The sequence below is a fragment of the Zalophus californianus genome, chromosome 9, assembly GCF_009762305.2.
Source record: "Zalophus californianus isolate mZalCal1 chromosome 9, mZalCal1.pri.v2, whole genome shotgun sequence".
NCBI lineage: Eukaryota > Metazoa > Chordata > Mammalia > Carnivora > Otariidae > Zalophus > Zalophus californianus.
In genome coordinates, this window is record NC_045603.1 from 52,749,697 (window position 1) to 52,766,284 (window position 16,588).

Sequence of the window (16,588 nt, forward strand, 5' to 3'; positions counted from 1 at the left end):
TCTCTTATTTTTTGAAGAACAGTTTTGCTGGCTATCAAGTTCCTGGCTAATAGGGGTTGTTTTTTTTTTTCTTTTGGTGCTTCAAACATGTCATCCTACCACCTGGCCTGCATGGTTTCTGTTGGGACATTAAACTTCCTGACGATCCCTTGTGAGGCATTACCTTTCTCTTGCTGCTTTCAAGAAGTTGACTATGTTTTGTCTACCTGTGATCTCTTTATCTTACTTGGAGTTCACTGAACTTCTTGGATATGTAGGTTAATGTTTTTCATCAAACTTGGAACACACATTCAGTGCTCTGGAAAGTAACAGACAACTCTAACCTTATACTCTCTTGCTTTTGCAGAGCCTTCTGGTCAGCCAGGGATAGAGAGTCAGATCTCCTGGGCGTGTGCACTGACCCGCACATGTGCAAGGACTTCTAGATCTCCAGTAATACGCTGGAGCTTTTCAGTGCCCTCTACGGACAGCTCATTTACCAGTTTTAACTTTTTCAGTTAAAACTTTGGGTCAGTCTTTTGTTAGCCTCCACTGCTATGACTGCCTTACACAGCTATGATATTACACAGTTGTTGCTGATTGTTTTTAACTAATGCAGTGGGGATAGAACCGTGCACATAGAACTGGTCAAGTCAAGACAAGCCCTGAGAATGGGGTCTTTCCGGGGAACCGGCAGACAGGTCAAGTTGTGGCAGTGCTCTGGGGCTGTGGCTTTTTGGGGAGCTACAAACCCATTCTGTCCCCTCCGTTGACTGGTGGTCTTTTGGGTCTCAGAGCGACTCTGGTTGTGAGGCTGCTGGTGTTCAGGGCTACCACACATCTGGAGTGAGGGTAAGGAAACTGCTTAAGTTTAAAATGCTGCAAAGCTCCCTGTTCTTACTGAGATTCAGTTGTTTTTTCTTGACTAAACACTTCCTGGATTGTTGCGATCCTTCAGTTAATTTCCCGAGTTTTGAAACAGATGATTTGAGCAGGTTTTACTAGTGTTCTCTTTAGTACCCCGGGACTGTTGGCAGAGAGGGATTTCCAAAGTCCTTTTCCTACCATTCCAGAAGCATCTCTGCAGGGGAAGAAGTAAAAGTTCAGGGAGGTTAGGTAGTTGCCCAAGGACACAAGAGCCAAGGAGCACCGAAGCCAGGATTTCAAATCCAAGCTTTATATTCCGTATACTCCACTCCCTCTCACTGTACCAGTTTCTAGAACTTCTCATCAGATAAGCAGGAGCTGCAAAACTTCCCTCATGTACGTGCTTATTCAGATGGCATTTTTAACAAAGCCCTTTCGCATCACGTCTCCATTCCTGACCTTTGCACTGAGCCGTCACGCCATGTTGTTGCGGACCCGCCAACATCATTTTCTAGAAAACGTGTTTCTGTCACAGGCGTTTTACTTCCCTCTCGCTCTGACTTTGACTCTTACTCCGCCAGCGATCTCCTTCGCTCTTACGGTAAAGGCTTCTCTTGGCCCAGGGTTCTTTTCAGGATGAAAGAGTGTACCAGGCTCAAACAGAAGGCCCTTACCCGAACAGAAAGAATAGCATGCTACCCAAGGGTATTAGCCACAGTACCTCACTGTCTGTGAAGTTCTCCATACATGCCAATTAATAGTTGAAGAAGAACAGATAGCCAGCATCTGGAACAACAGAACAAAATTATGTTCAAATTCCTCTTGAACTAGAACTGTGCTGAAAACAGATCCTACATTCTTGAGCACTGACCTGTAATAAAAGTAATGGTAAAAGGTAAATCTTTTACCAGGGAGCCCAGCTGCACTATTTATTACAAAACCTGAAGTGTCGGGACGGAGAGTCATTTGCTGCTGTGGTGTCAATATTACAGCTCTTGACAGCTCTCTTTATGGGCTCAGTTGACCTGAAATAAGAAGACCATTTCACATACTAACAGGGCATTTTTCGATGATCTACTTGACCTTTGCCTCAGGGCTCAGCAATAAGAAGAGTAATAAAATGACATTTTTTTTTACAGAACAAAACCCAAAGAATCCAAGCCTAAGGGAGCCTAAATCCAACAATGCAGTGGCCTTGAGCATTTAATTCCTTAATACCTATCTCCTTATTTGCTGTTTATCTGAAATTCAAATTTAGATGGGTGTCCTGTGCCCTACAGAGAACAAAACTGAAAATTGGGGCAAAAATAAAACTTTCAGTAGAGAAATTTCACCGCTTGGTAGGTTCTTATCTCAAAAAAAAAAAAAACAAGATCACCTGGAACATAACAGAAAGAAAAGTTGTGCCCGGTCAAAGCCATCCTCAGGGAGAGTTTCTAAGTCATGGAGGAGGACAGGGGGCCACAGGAATGTTCCAGGCGGGCTTCAACAAATAAATTTTGGGAGTCACAGTTCAGCCCCATAATATTGCCCCTGGCTGGACTGCAGTCCTGGTGGGCTGTGGGGGAGTATGGTGGGTTAGTTACTATTGCTCTGATGTCTTCGCTCTCCCCAGTGCCACCCTCGCCCAGTAGAGTGTGTCCTGAGCTACCAGGAAAGAGAAAAGGGGCAATTCTGAGGGAAGTGATAGAAATGAGGGTCAGGAGGGCAGAAGATGAACCCACTCTTTTCTGGGAAGAAAGGGAGGGAAGGGGGAAGAGCGATGTCATCAGATGGGAGAATGATAGGGGAAGAAGGGAGAACACGTTAAACCAGGAGGGGCCACGTGCAGAACAAGAGGAGTAAGGTGGTAATCCACTGCTTCAGCGACCGAGGACACCAGGAAGGGGAGTGGGTGGGGTCCCGGGAAACAAATCACAACCTGCACAGCAAAGGGAAGGGCTGTAGAAACCATCCCCCAGCAAAACTTCCTCCTCTGTCCTTTGTCCCTTTTAGGGGGGGGGGGGGGGAAACACTGCCTGGAATGTCCTCAAGTCCTCCTTACAGGACTCGGAGCTGGCTCTTCATTTTATGGGAGTTCTTGAGCTTGGGCAGCCTTCAAGAACACAGCTGACGGTCTCCAGGCCGCGGGGCTGGATTTTACTGGCCTGGGCATGAATATGCATGGCGGGGAACCCCAGATGTGCAGAGGCTGCTGGAGGGTTTTCGGGACATGCAGGCTCACACGCACGCAGGCCCGAGACGCCGGACTCCCGCTCGGTGGTCCAAACGCCGGGCTTCCCGCGCTCCGGGGCCGGCGCCGCTGCTCACCCGCCACCCCTCCAGCTGCCTGGCCCGGGGCCAAGTGCGCGCCGCAGCCACTCGCTGCCGTTCCGCCCTGAGTGAAGGGCTCCCTAATAAGAGTATAAATAAAAGCCAGGCTGAGAAATGAGTTTCCCATGCCAGCAATCACCGGCCTAACCTCGGCTGTAAAATAGTACGGCGGAGCAGCGCAGATGGAGTCCCCGCACCTGGGGGATGGAGGCCAGCCCCGAGCAGCCCGTGTCAGCAGCTGGGGGCGCGCGTCCAGCTCGGGGCTGCTCGGGCCGGCGTTCCCCCGCCCCATCAGCTCAGCCTCCTGTGTCCTCGGGAGGGACGCACCGCCAGGCCCCCTAATTTATGGTCATTGGTGTAATAGCTTTAACGTGATTTATCTGACCGCAGAGGAGATGGCAAACGCCTGGAGAATGATTGGTCATGCAGGCTTTGTGCATTTCTGATTGGCCTTATTAATTTCGAGCAGAGCCAAGGAGCAGACTCTTGCCTGAGCCAGGGAAGTCAACTTGGCAACAGCCGCTCTGTAGAGCCGGTTTGGGGCTGGCAAAAGCTTAGCTTTAGCCGAAACGGAAGGAATAATGTACTGTTTAAAAAGTCCGGGAGTCAGACAGAATGTGCGAGCATACTGATTACAGCAGGTTTTGTTTGAAAACGGTGAAGATCATTTGATTTGACCGATTCCTTTTCTCCCCCTCCCGTTTGTGTTTCTACAGACATCAGTGCCTTGGGGGTGGGAAGGAGAACAGGAACAATGTTTTGTTTCTATTTTTAATGTTTGAGTATTGGGGGGGGGGCGGAATGCTTAGAATGCTTATGGCTTCCAAGGGAAGGAATTTCAGGGAATCGTGGAGGCAAATAAGTATCAGAACATGGCTTCTAAAAATGTTCTATTTCACAATCGTTTGTGTAGTAAAAATTACTTCTTGCCATTTGAGTTCTCTTTAGACATCACAACTAGTATTTATGAAATACATAAATTACCAGATAAACACCCCCATACACCACACTTCACAAGTTCATTACTCCGGGTTACAGTAGAAACTGTCATTTAAATGTCACCACTGAGTGATGCAACCTAGTCCCATGAATAAAAGGAACTAAAGAATATTGGAGGAGTTAGGATATTTAGTGGAAAATATTTTCCTATGACTGAATTACAAATTCAGTAGGGGTTGGATAGGCAATGGAAATGTATACACGCTCGTTTATTATATTTATTTGTGTAAGATTCAAATGCAGACACAGCACTAGGCAACCTCCAAATACAATCCTTACTCTGTCCCTCAGGGGGACCGGAACAAAGCCAGTGTGAGAGAGAAAATGTGACTGCTTGGGGTGGGGGGGGAGAGCCTGGTGTCACACAAGCAGTGGCACCATCATTTCTTTTATTTATGGCTCTAACCAGAAAAATGGACTGGGAGCTGCTGGGTACCAATTTATTTTGCTGCCTGAACCGATGAGTGGTTGCCTTAAATATCATTGAGTTGGAAGGTTGTGCCTTTCATTCACTGCCAGGTTACAGGAAGCTTTGAAGCAGAGCTAGCCGGCGACCAGTAACTGTCCCGCCACCTTTGTAGGTGGGCGAATGCAATCCCGCGAGGTGGCACTGGCTCAGTGGGGAGTGAGGGCTGCCTGGCATCTCCCACTAGTCTCATCAAATGCTGCTTGAGTAGAAACAAAGGTGGCCCGTTTAGTCCTATTAGAAGAGCAGTGAGGTGGAAGGTAAGGGTTAACTCCCAGAACAAGAACAAATGATTTGGGGATCAGGAGCAGGGACCTCTTCGGGCCACAAGCCACGCCATGTGCACGTGACACATGGGTCCTGCCTGCGTCCAGCTCCGTAAAGGAGCATAATGCTCACAGGACCTAAGTACCATGAGAGAGAAGGAAGGGAGCGCCGCGGAGAGTCTACAAGTCAGGCAAGCTTTGCCACACATGTTGACCATTGCGCCGGGTCATGAAGGATGAGCTGGTCACGGAGAGAGGGTAAAGGTCATGCTGGCCAGGGGTGGATGCCAGCGCATGGAGCAGAGGAAGCAAAGAACAACACTGTTCGGTGCCGACGAAGACCCCAGATGTAGGAGTTCAAGCTGTGTCTCACCTCTCTGTGAGGCTTACAAGGTGCCAGAAATTTCACTCCCCAATACAGATTAGCAGTCAGGTGTCGCCTCTAATTTTCTAAAGAACATAATGGAAAAATGCATGTGTTTCTGTAAGCACATCTAGCCATAATGACTGCAGAGCAGGCCAAAATCACAGAGGAGAACTCAACTCTGATATCCTAGTATAATTGTTTTTAGCTAAAAATAATCCTACTCCACTAATACGACACAGGACACGGAAGCCAGTACTCGGTGCCATCTTCCCAGCTTTCCAACTGAACTCTGGTGGTGTCTCCAAGGACGGCGGAGCTGGCAGCCAAGCAGCAGTGTCCCTACATCTGCACGATGGTCTGGCCCTGCCCCTCTGCCTCTCCCTGCAGGAAGCTCATCTGTCATCACAACAATCGGCTCTCTTGGTTTGCACTCATTTGCTCACTGGGAAGCTCACTCCCAGGTCACTCAGTAGATGCTTCTCTTTCTTCAGCACCCCCACCCCATATCTCTCCCCTCTCTCTGACCCGCTCATTGTCAAGTATCAGAATTAGGACTGCAGAATTGGCTGCTGCCCTCAGTTACAGAAACGAAGAAAAACGCCTGTTTTGTCTTAACTTCAGTCAGCCCCACAGACTGTGTCTTGTAGCAGCTCTAGTCTTTTCTACAAAGACATAGCAGTACTAATCTCATCTGTATGCATGTTCCCTGAGTCTAGGGAGTCTTTGTCTAGGACGAGATTCTAGGCCATGAGAAACAGCATTTCTAAGACCTCGCTTCTCCTCTACTGCCCATTTCCTCTCTTACCTGAAAGTGCCCCCTTCCTTTGGCTGTATTGTTCGAGACCTCTCAAAAAGCTCAAATCCAAATCACAGAGCGGCTTCCCTGTAGGAAGCCCAGTGCCTGGGTATCAAGGTCAGAAGCCTGTCTAGCCCAGGGGCTTGCCTGTGGGTCCTGTGCTTGTGAAGAGCAGTTCTGGGGACTCTGACAGGCCTGGGGGGTTTATTTATTCATTTTGCAAACATTACAGAAACACCTTTGTGTATCTTAGGGGACATAGAGATGAAGCAGCAGCCCCTGTCCTGGGGCAAGGGCAGCAACCATGGAAATGCGCACCACTGCAGCCACAGTCCCGAAATGGAGGTTTGAAGGGAGCAGAGGGGAGCATGACTAAGAGTCTGCAAGGATCAGGGAATGTTTCCCATGGATGTTGATCATGGCTCCGGGTCATGAAGGATGAAGAGGAATTGATCAAGGGAAGAAGGGGGTGGAAGGCCGTGCTGGCCCACGGGCGGAACACAAAGCCTCAGTGACAAGAGGAAAAACAGGACGCGTAGAGAGAAGAGGCGGGAAGGAGCCTGTGGGGTTGATCGGTGTATTATACCCTAGGAAACACAAGAGCATGATGGACCGGAGTGAGAAGGGGAGCTAGGAATGGTCTCTGCCATGCTGCACCCATGCCTCAACCACCCAGGCTCACTGCAAGCAAACACCGGGACCTGCTGCATCCGTCTCACCAAGAGATGCTGAAGCTCCAGGAAATGACTTGCAGTGGTCGCAGTATGCTACTAAAAGAATAGAGAGAGAGGAGGGGGAAAGAGACCCAGGCACTGAAAAGTTTGGAGGACAATACGTTGAAATGAGATGAGCTAATAATTATGTGTGATAGGATTATGAATGATTTTAATTTTACTTATCTCCATTTTCTATTGTACAGTGAGCTTCTGTATAAACTATTTAAGGGGCTACTAATTGGGTGGTCTTTAATACAACCACATTCTAATAAAAAGGGTTCCTAAAGTTTAGTTATACCTTCAGGATAATGGCACCTGACCCACAGGTGAGGGCAAAAAACTAGGACTAGTTCATTCAGTGGGCAGAGAGAATGTGCGGTATGTCTCATTTATGTGTGTAAGTATTGCTGCCGCCACCACCCTCCCTCAGCCCACAGGCAGAGACAAACCCATAGCCGTCTTAGTGTCCCCTCTGTCTAGCACAATACCTGGCACAAGTGGGTCCATATTTAATAAATTTTGTTTAATGAAAGAATCCTAGGCCTTGGACCTTAAAACAGACCTCTTTCCACTATAACAGTGATGCTCATACTTCAGCATACATCAGAATTACCTGGAAGTCTTGTTAAAACACAGAATGCTGGGTCCCACCCCGTAGAACTTCTAACTTAACAGGTCTGGGATAGACCCAAGAATCTGAATTTCTAATAGGTTCCCAGATAATGCTGATGCTGCTCATCCGGGGCCACACTCTGAGAACCACTGCACTATAACATACTGTCTTCAGGTGGAAAGATCCGAAGGGCTGCCTGCCACCACCCATACTTTTCATAACCATGTCTTGAAACAATGCCCCAAAAGATGCCATGAGCAAGGGTCAAAGCTAAAATAGTTGGCAGAGAACTAAAAGGACTAGTACTTGAAGGGATTACAGAAGACATTTCCAATGTTCGGTATCTTATCATAGAGTTTGGTCATGGAGGAAATAATATATACAGCTGGATAACAAAATCTGTGGTATCAGTGAGCTCTGTGAAATTAAAGAAGGGGGAGATCAAGGTCAACTAGACTAGCAACCAGCAAGGCGAAGCTTTACAGAAAATCTAGGTTTGGGACCTCAGAGGACGGTATTGAGGATATTTATTGCTCTGTAACAAACCACCCCAAAACTTAGTGGCTTAAAAGTACTGTGATCTCATGGTTCTGTAGTAACCATGTTACTACACTGTAGTAGTAACTGTACTGTACTCAGCGAGATGGTCTACTTCGGGTCTCTCATCTTGTTACAATCGGCCTGGATTCCGCTCGAGGCGAGACTGGGCTGGGTGTGTAAGATGCTTCTTCACTCACATGTCTGGTGGCTTGTCTCTCAGAAGAGTTCCCGGACTTACTGAGAGCAGTTCAGAGCTGCAAGAGACAGGCTGTGGAAACTGCCAGTCCTCTATAACAAGTAGGTCCAGAACTAGCACAGTCTCACCTCCACCATATTCTACTGGTGAAATTAGTCACGGGTCAGCCCCGATTCAAGGGGGCAGGGAAACCGACTCCATCTCGCAGCGGGGGGAGCGGTGTGTGCGCTCCGAAGAGAAGACAGTGACGGCGGCTCTCTTTGGTGGAGACGGATTACTACAGATAGGCAAAGGAAACAACTCACAGCATGAAGATCCAAGAACCACATTCTAATAAAAAGGGTTCCTAAAGTTTAGTTATACCTTCATGATAATGGCACCTGACCCACAGGTGAGGGCAAAAAACTAGGACTAGTTCATTCAGTGGGCAGAGAGAATGTGCGGTATGTCTCATTTATGTGTGTAAGTATTGCTGCCGCCACCACCCTCCCTCAGCCCACAGGCAGAGACAAACCCATAGCCGTCTTAGTGTCCCCTCTGTCTAGCACAATACCTGGCACAAGTGGGTCCATATTTAATAAATTTTGTTTATTAAGATCTGAAAGCTTGTCTATCAGGAAACTCAGAGTTTGGGTCTGACCCGATGAGGAACGGTGGGGAACCGCGAAGTTCTCAGGTCGTGAAGTGGCTCTCACTCGTACCCACGCGGAGTGTCTGGCTCCTGGCATCAGGGCCGAGGGTGCCAGGCGCCGGCCAGCCAGCAGGGCTGGAGATTAGGGGGAGATGCGGATGGGTGCAGCGGCATTTACAGTCAGCTGTGAAGACTGCTAACCAGGGGGAAATGAGGGGTGCTAGGAAAGCACCTAACTCACATAAGGAGCCAGGAGGGAGAGGAAGGGGTGGCTCAGGGTCATTTTTAAAAGATTCCTCTAACAAATTTCTGGGCAAGATTGGAGGAGGGAAAGACAGAAGCCAAGGAGAGCAGTTAGAGGTTGTAGCAACTCGGGTGACTAGAATTAGTTTCAATCTCCTCCTTCATCTCTGATGAAGGAAGATGGAGCCCAACAGGAAGCATGCCTAGAGCACGATGGGCTGTTAAAGTTGCCACGTCGTCCCTTTTAAAGATTTAGTTCCACCCAGTACATAAAGTCATCTGATAAAACGTGTAAAAGGACAAAAGGTGGTTGAGACGATACCGGCATTATCCAGCATACCCGGGAGATCACACCACGGGCAGCAGCATGGAATGTTCTTTCCTCGTGCCCTGGGAGCACCCAGACTCCAAAGGAAGGACTTAGTGTGTTTTTTAGAGGCACACAGAGTCACTGACTAACCTGTAGGGGAGGGATTTTGCTTTTGTTCTTGTCTAAATTAGAAAAGCTCGTGTCCTTAGGACGACACCTGCAGCAAATTGCTTGGATGCGGTGCCGAGAGGAGCAACGGCTCATGCTAATCCCAGCGAGGTCATTCTCCACCGGAGAGCAGGCGCCACCGCCAGCCGCCCCCACCGCTCCTGTGTCGGGGGGCACAGCCAGATCTACGGTGGGGGCTCCGTGAATATTTGACTGGCTTAAAACCCACATCGAGTTTTGTACAGATTGCAAAATGGTGATGGGGCGAGGTACCCGGGGACCACTTAACTGTGCAGCCTAACCTCTGCCCAGAGCTCTGGTGTGCAGTGAGCTACTGAGAGAGACGGAGGGGCTCCCACCGCACCGCCGATATTTGCACTCGGCCCTGGTATAAACTGCAGTGATTTGCAGGGAATGGTGACGGCCAGGTCAACAAGATGACGTGGCAGCCCCTGTCTTGTCTTCCTTCCCTTTTGTGTTTTGATCCTTACTGTTCTCAGGTGACTCTTTTCCTATCGACTTTTGCTCTTTGCTGACTTTCATTCAAGATTCTTCCCCAGAGGCTGCAGGTGTCAGGGGAGGGAGGGAAGTCGTACGAATGTCCATTTCCCCCTTACCAGCTTGGGCCACTGCCAGACACTTGCAGAGTGGAAGCAGAGAAGTGGAGAGGAGACGCTTGGGGAGACAGAAGAGACAAATGAGGAAGACGGGTGTCACAGCAAGCAAAAAGGAGGGAAAAGGGCGTCTGGGTGGCTCAGTCGTTAAGCGTCTGCCTTCGGCTCAAGTCATGGTCCCAGGGTCCTGGGATGGAGCCCCGCATCGGGCTCCCTGCTTGGCGGGGAGCCTCCTTCTCCCTCTCCCTCTGCCTCTCCCCCTGCTTGTGTTCCCTCTGTCTCTCTCTCTCAAATGAATAAATAAAATCTTAAAAAAAAAAAAAAAAAAGGGAGGGAAAAGAAATGGAGGCAACAGGAAGCCAGTGGGGGGAGGAACCCCAGGGTCGAAGGCAGGACGTGGGAAGCCAGCATGTGGACAGAGACCTCTGAACTGAGCAGTGCGCCTCCCAGCCAGCCAGGCCCTGTGCTGTCACTTTCCTCTACCTCGCCCCTCTCTGAGAAAGAGGGAAGAGATGAAACTTGGGTTCACTGATGTCAGTTATTTACTTGTTCAGAGTTAAATGCTATGTTAATCTCCACTGCTGCTGTAATGAATTACCACCGAGGTAATTGCTTAGACCAACACAATTATGAATGCACAGTTCTGAGGTTAGAGGTCCGAAAGAGTCGCACTGGACTAAAATCGAGGTGTCCACAGGGCCTTCTGAAGGTTCTAAGGCAGAATGCGTTTCTTTGCCTTTTCCAGCTCCTAGAGTACCCCCGCATCCCTTGGCTCACAGCCCCTTCAACCCTCAGCAGAGGCCAGTCAAGCCCTCCCTCAGATCACTGGAAGCTTGCTTCGGACTCCCTGACTTTCTGGCCTCCTCCTTCCCCTGTGATTATACCAGGCCCCCTGGAGAATCCAGGACAATCATCCTCTTTTAAGGTCATCTGATTAGCAACCTTGCCTCCATCTGCAGTCTTAATTCCGTTTTACCATGTAACCTCACCTATTCGCAGGTGCCGGGATTAGGATGTGGACATCGTGGGGTGGTGCCTTTGGTCTGTTGACCAAAATGCCTTATTCACCTTGTTAAAGCTATACTGTTTCCAAAATTTTCCTAGTGTTCTTGAAAACCAAGAACTCTGAATGCCAGTTGTTTGTTTTCCACTTTCTGGAAACAGTAGTAACAACCCTCACCATTCGTCATTTAAACAAGGGCAGACTTTGTGACAGGCGCCTTTGACTACACAGACGCCTGTCACAGTAGCGATGCGCTGTGCTTCGGCAGACAGCGCACCTCTCCCAGGAGCCGTGGCAGGCGACCTGCGTGTCACCTGCCCCCCACCTCTTCCTACCGGTTCACACAGCTCTCAGTGGTCCTGCATCCACAGTCCTGGGGAACCCAGCCCTTTTTTGGGGTCCGTTTTTTAGTTTCTGTCGAACTGGATGGCTGTCATGTAAAAGGACTCCTGACCATTTATTTATCTATCCAAGCAATGTGCTACGGCTGCTGGTGCAGGTGCTCGCCAGCCAGAGGGTGCTCTGGTTCCAGGCGGGCTAGACTTCAATCAACAAGAAAACAGTTGGATTGGCTATTGTTTTTGACATCACAATTAGGCATGGGAGATAATGAGTTAAAATTACCAGAGAATAAGGAAATAATACATATCTCTTTTTAACTTTTTCTCAGCTACTTTATAATGTTCCTTAAACTGGCAACAGGATCACTTTCCTGATGACAAAAGCCCATTTTTTTTTTTTAAGATGTATTTAGAGAGAGCAGGTGAGCTCAGGGGGAGGGACAGAGGGAGAGAGAAACTCAAGCAGACTCCCTGCTGAGCGTGGAGCCTGATCCAGGGCTCGATCCCACAACCCCAAGATCACAACCTTAGCCGAAACCAAGAATCAGATGCTTAACCAACTGTACCACCCAGGGGCCCCAACAGAAGCCCACTTTTAAAATGGTAGGGTGTATATACAATTTCAGGAGCTTAGAACAGTAAATTCTGTGTGTGTGTGTGTGTGTGTGTGTGTGAGAGAGAGAGAGAGAGAGAGAGAGAAAGAGACAGAGACAAAGGTTAAGACTGAGATTATACAGGTGTGTTAAGCATTGCAAAGAGACTTTTTAGACTCCCTCAAGTAGCTACCATTTATGAACACCATCATTGCGTCAGGACTTTGCCAGGCACTTTAGGTATGTTATCTGTGATCCTCAAGAATGACTTTTCATGGCAGGTATTACAAACAAGGAAACTAAGGATAAATGAGATTAAGAAATTCACCTGAGGTCACATAGCTATTAAATGGCAGAGAGGAAATAACCTCTTGGCTGCCCGGCTCTAAAGCCCTTGCTCCGTGTTGCCCAGAGTAACTCCCTGCTGGATCATCTAAAGCCTGAATGGTAAATGGTGGCCACAGAAATATGTCAGAGTGCCACTGCCGAGGCCCTGAGGTCACCAGGGTTTATCCAGACCTCCACCATCAACGAGCTCCCTTACCAGCATGGACTCCCCTGGTTTCCTGCTTAGAGACTTGCCCAGAGTCCCATGACCATGACTGTGAGTCTCCCCGTTGCTTCTGATGCCACATCACTTCTCCCCAAAGATGGCTAGAACTTACTTAAGAAGAAATGAAGAGGGGCACCTGGGTGGCTCAGATGCTTAAGCATCTGCCTTCGGCTCAGGTCATGATCCCAGGATCTGGGATCGAGCCCCACATTGGGCTCCCTGCTCCGCGGAAGCCTGCTTCTCCCTCTCCCTCTGCCTGCCACTCTCTCTGCTTGTGCTTGCTCTCTCTGTAAAATAAATAAAATATTTTAAAAAAAGAAGAAGAAAAAGAAATGGAACTGAGCAAAGAAGAAAAAGGAAAGACAAAAATGAGAGCACACGTGTTTGTGTATGAAGGGGGCAGCTCCGTGTCATAGAATACTCAAAGTCACATGTACTGTTTACCATGGAAAGACTAGAAGGAATTGCTCCAAACAACCTGGGAGCCCTGATTTTACATTATTTACCAAGTCCTCTTTAGACTGCATCCTCAAGGGAAAGGATGTATCTTTGAACTCAAATTCAATACTGACCAAAGCAAACAACTAAAAATGTTAATTAAAAACAAAGCCAAAACCAACAATACCCTAAATGTTAGAGAAAATTTCTTTTGTGAATTAAATTCACTTAGTAATAAATTCATTCTTAAGGTTAGATTATTTCTTTTTTTCTTAAGGCTTTGGAAGCTTTTAGTTTACAGAAAGGGGTTATTGTTGATGGAATTCAGCTTTCCTGAGAACTCAATATTATTTTAGAATCTAAGAATGCATATGCACTGCAGTAAGAGACATGGTCTAACATTATGCAAAAACCTTCCCTAAGATCTGCTCCTGGCCCAGGCCCCATGCAGTGCACAGTGCCAAATCCTTGCAGGAACCAGTCCTTCAGAATAAGTGTCTCTGATTTATATTATCCCCAAAGACACTAGTACATTGGAAGAGTCACATAATGATACTCAATAATACTGGTTAAATAAAGAAATGTGTATGCAGGTATATATATATTCACTGACTCACAGAATTACATGAGCACATGTATTTTCCAAGGCAAAACAATTCAGGTAAAACTGTTCTCCACTTTTCCAGTCCCCCTTCCTTCAAAAATCCTCTTTTTGGGGGGGTTTTCCTCTTGAACATTGCTACTGACATTAGTTTTAATTAGATTAGAATCCTATACACAATGCTGGGGAGAAGGAGACAAGAGACACATCTGACCTCGACTCCAAAGCTTCACAGATGGCCCGTAGCATGAAAAGGAGCCAGAACAGATTTCAGCACAGTTTCTTACATTGTATTACATCCCTAAAAATGGCAACTCTCCATTAGAAAGGAACATGAATGTCATGACTTGAGTATCAACTTAAGGATTCTTACCCAAAATAGTTAGAGGGCCTACAAAAGTGTCTGAAATCTGCTTATCCCACAGGGTAAACATTTAAAGTCACTATTAAAATCCTACAAGTAAAATTTTTGTGTTAACACTGGAGAATCATTCTTCATATTAACTATCTGGTCACTCTATAAGTTTTTGAAAAATTAGGATAGGCAAGTTCAGAGTCTGGATGATAGGAAAAGGCCAGAAAATGTCTAGAGCATATGGAGAGGCTAGTGGACTGGTCGGGAAGGCTGCAGGGGTAGGAAGCCCTAGTGAACGAAGAGTCAGCATAAGGGAGCTGGATACCATGAATAAAAATAACTTCCTTGAGAGGAAAAAAGAATGAGAGAGGAAACTAACATTCACCAAAAAAATTATTACATACTAGATCGGCCCTGTGTTAGGTACTTAGAATATACTAACATGAGATTTCAGAGGAAGAAGGACTTTTGTGCTTAATTTACAGCCATTCTAGTTACATTATATTTTTGTTGTCTTATTATGTGATTTAAAGTTATAAAATAAAAAAGGAGAAAAGAAAACCAATGAGAAAATTACATTTTCCTAGAGGAAAAGTACCATTCCTCTAGGTCTGAAAACCTGGGAGAGAAACAAATTATCTGTCCACACACAAATATGGCACAGGATAACCACTAAACACTCACCAACAGGGAGAAAACGAAAGGCATGTAGCAAATCCAACATGGGCACATTCTGCCAGTCCCGTAAGTCGAGTTCTCTTCTGCCTACAATGATTCTCCTCAGCTCCTGGCATCATCCTCTGGGATCTTAGTTCCACTGAGTTATCCTTCCTATTCCAAAAAATATAGCTCATATTTTAAGTTTAGTAGTTTCATGAGCCTGCTTTCTGCCTGTAAAAGTTCTAGGATCTAAAAGCTTCTTTTCATGTTGAAGTCATTTCTCTTTCTAGTCCAAGCTGGTAGTATTCCTACAAGTATAATTTTCTTAAAAGCTTCGCAAGTTTCCTATGAATCTTACTGATTTTATTGGGGTTTACTTCATTAGACAAAAGCCACACCAACAAATCTTGTCTACCTTGGGCTCCCTTTAAGGCTCCTGAGCATCACTGTCTTTTATTACAATTCCTATTGTTTAATCCTTAAGCTTTTCTTTTGGCAAGGATTCAAAGGCACCACCTAAATCTTTCTGGAGTCTGGATTTTACAGTCAAATCCTTGGCCTCATCTTTACCCTGAGAAGTTTTTGTCACAGGGCCATGAATTTGACTTTTTCCCTGAGGCCTTTTTTTTTTTTTTTTTTTTTTACTTCGTGCACATTCTGTTGGGAGACACCGGTTTTATTTTCTAACCCAGTAAGTCCTGCCTCCTTTATATTTCCTCTAAATTTTGCATGAAAACAGTACTTTCTTCTGTAGCACACGATAGTCTTAAGACAGCTAAAAAGAATCAGGTGACACTTTCAACCTCTAGACTGAAAACTCTTCAGGCCAATCCATTGGTTCATTAGGTATATTTCCTATTTGTAATTATCACAGGCAACAGTTCATTAACAGTAGCTTTTCCTTCAGCTTTAATAGTTTTTCCCTCACTTTCCTATAAGCTCTACTGACAACCTCAAGAGCCATCAGACTTCTGCTCCTAATCTTCTGCAGCTCAGTTCCAAAGCCGTGGCCATGTGTTTTAGATTGTGTTATAGTAATGCTCCATTTCCAGATCCCAAAATCATTTCTAGTCACCACTGCAATGGAACAAATCACCGCAAAACTTTGGCTTAAAACAACAACAAATATTTTATTATCTCTTCTGGTTCTGGGGCCTGACAAGGCTTAGCTGGATGGTTCTTGCTTGGGGTGTCTCCAGGAGCTTGGAGCCAGATGGGAGCCGGTGCTGGAATCATCTGAAGGTTTGCTCAGTCATATGAATGGCGCCTGGTTGGGGCAGACGTCAACAGCTGTGGGCAAGAACCTGGGGTTCCTCAGACATCTCTCCCTATCTCCCTGTGCTCATTCACGGTCTCTTTGGCATGGAAGCTTCAAGATAGCTGTTCTTACTTGGCAGCTTAGAGCTTCAAAATGTATGTGCCATGTGGAGTGGGGGGAGAAAAGAAGGCAGAATTTGTATCTTTATGATCCTGTCTCAGAAACCAGTGTCATTTCTGTCACATCCTCTTTGTTGATGCAGTTACAAAAGCCACCTAGGTTCAAGGGAACAGAACATAGACTTTTGTTTCCTTTTTTTTTTTACCTAATATAGTGTATGATATGCTTATTTTTTAATTTTAATTCCAGTATAGTTAACATCCAGTGTAATATTAGTTTCAGGTGGACAACATAGTGGTTCAGCAGCTCCATACATTGCTCAGTGCTCATCATGGTAAGTGTACTCAATCCCCATCACCTATTTCCCCCATCCCCCACTGGCCTCCCCTCTGGTAGCCATCTGTTTATTCTCTATAGTTGAACATAGGTTATTTTTTTATGACAAGTGTCAAATAATTTGCAGATTTCTTTTGTTTCCTAAAGATTAGAGAGAGGGAGAGGGAGAATCTCCAGCAGACTCTCTGCTGAGCACAGAGCCCCACACAGGGGCTCGATCTCATAGCCTTGAGTTCATGACCGGAG

At 46.6% G+C, this 16,588-nt stretch overlaps 1 long non-coding RNA gene across 2 annotated transcripts in view; it reads right to left on the reverse strand.

The window, feature by feature from the left end:
- LOC113921492 overlaps nt 1–16,588 on the reverse strand; it is a 39,616-nt gene that overhangs the window by 7,313 nt on the left and 15,715 nt on the right. The window contains exons 2-3 of one of the 2 annotated variants that reach the window (XR_003519704.2): nt 1,568–1,632; nt 174–1,060 (exon numbers count right to left, since the gene is read on the reverse strand). This is a non-coding gene — a long non-coding RNA (uncharacterized LOC113921492). Of the gene's footprint in view, nt 1–173; nt 1,061–1,567; nt 1,633–16,588 lie in introns of those variants that run through there. The other variant, XR_003519705.2, reaches the window with a different exon arrangement.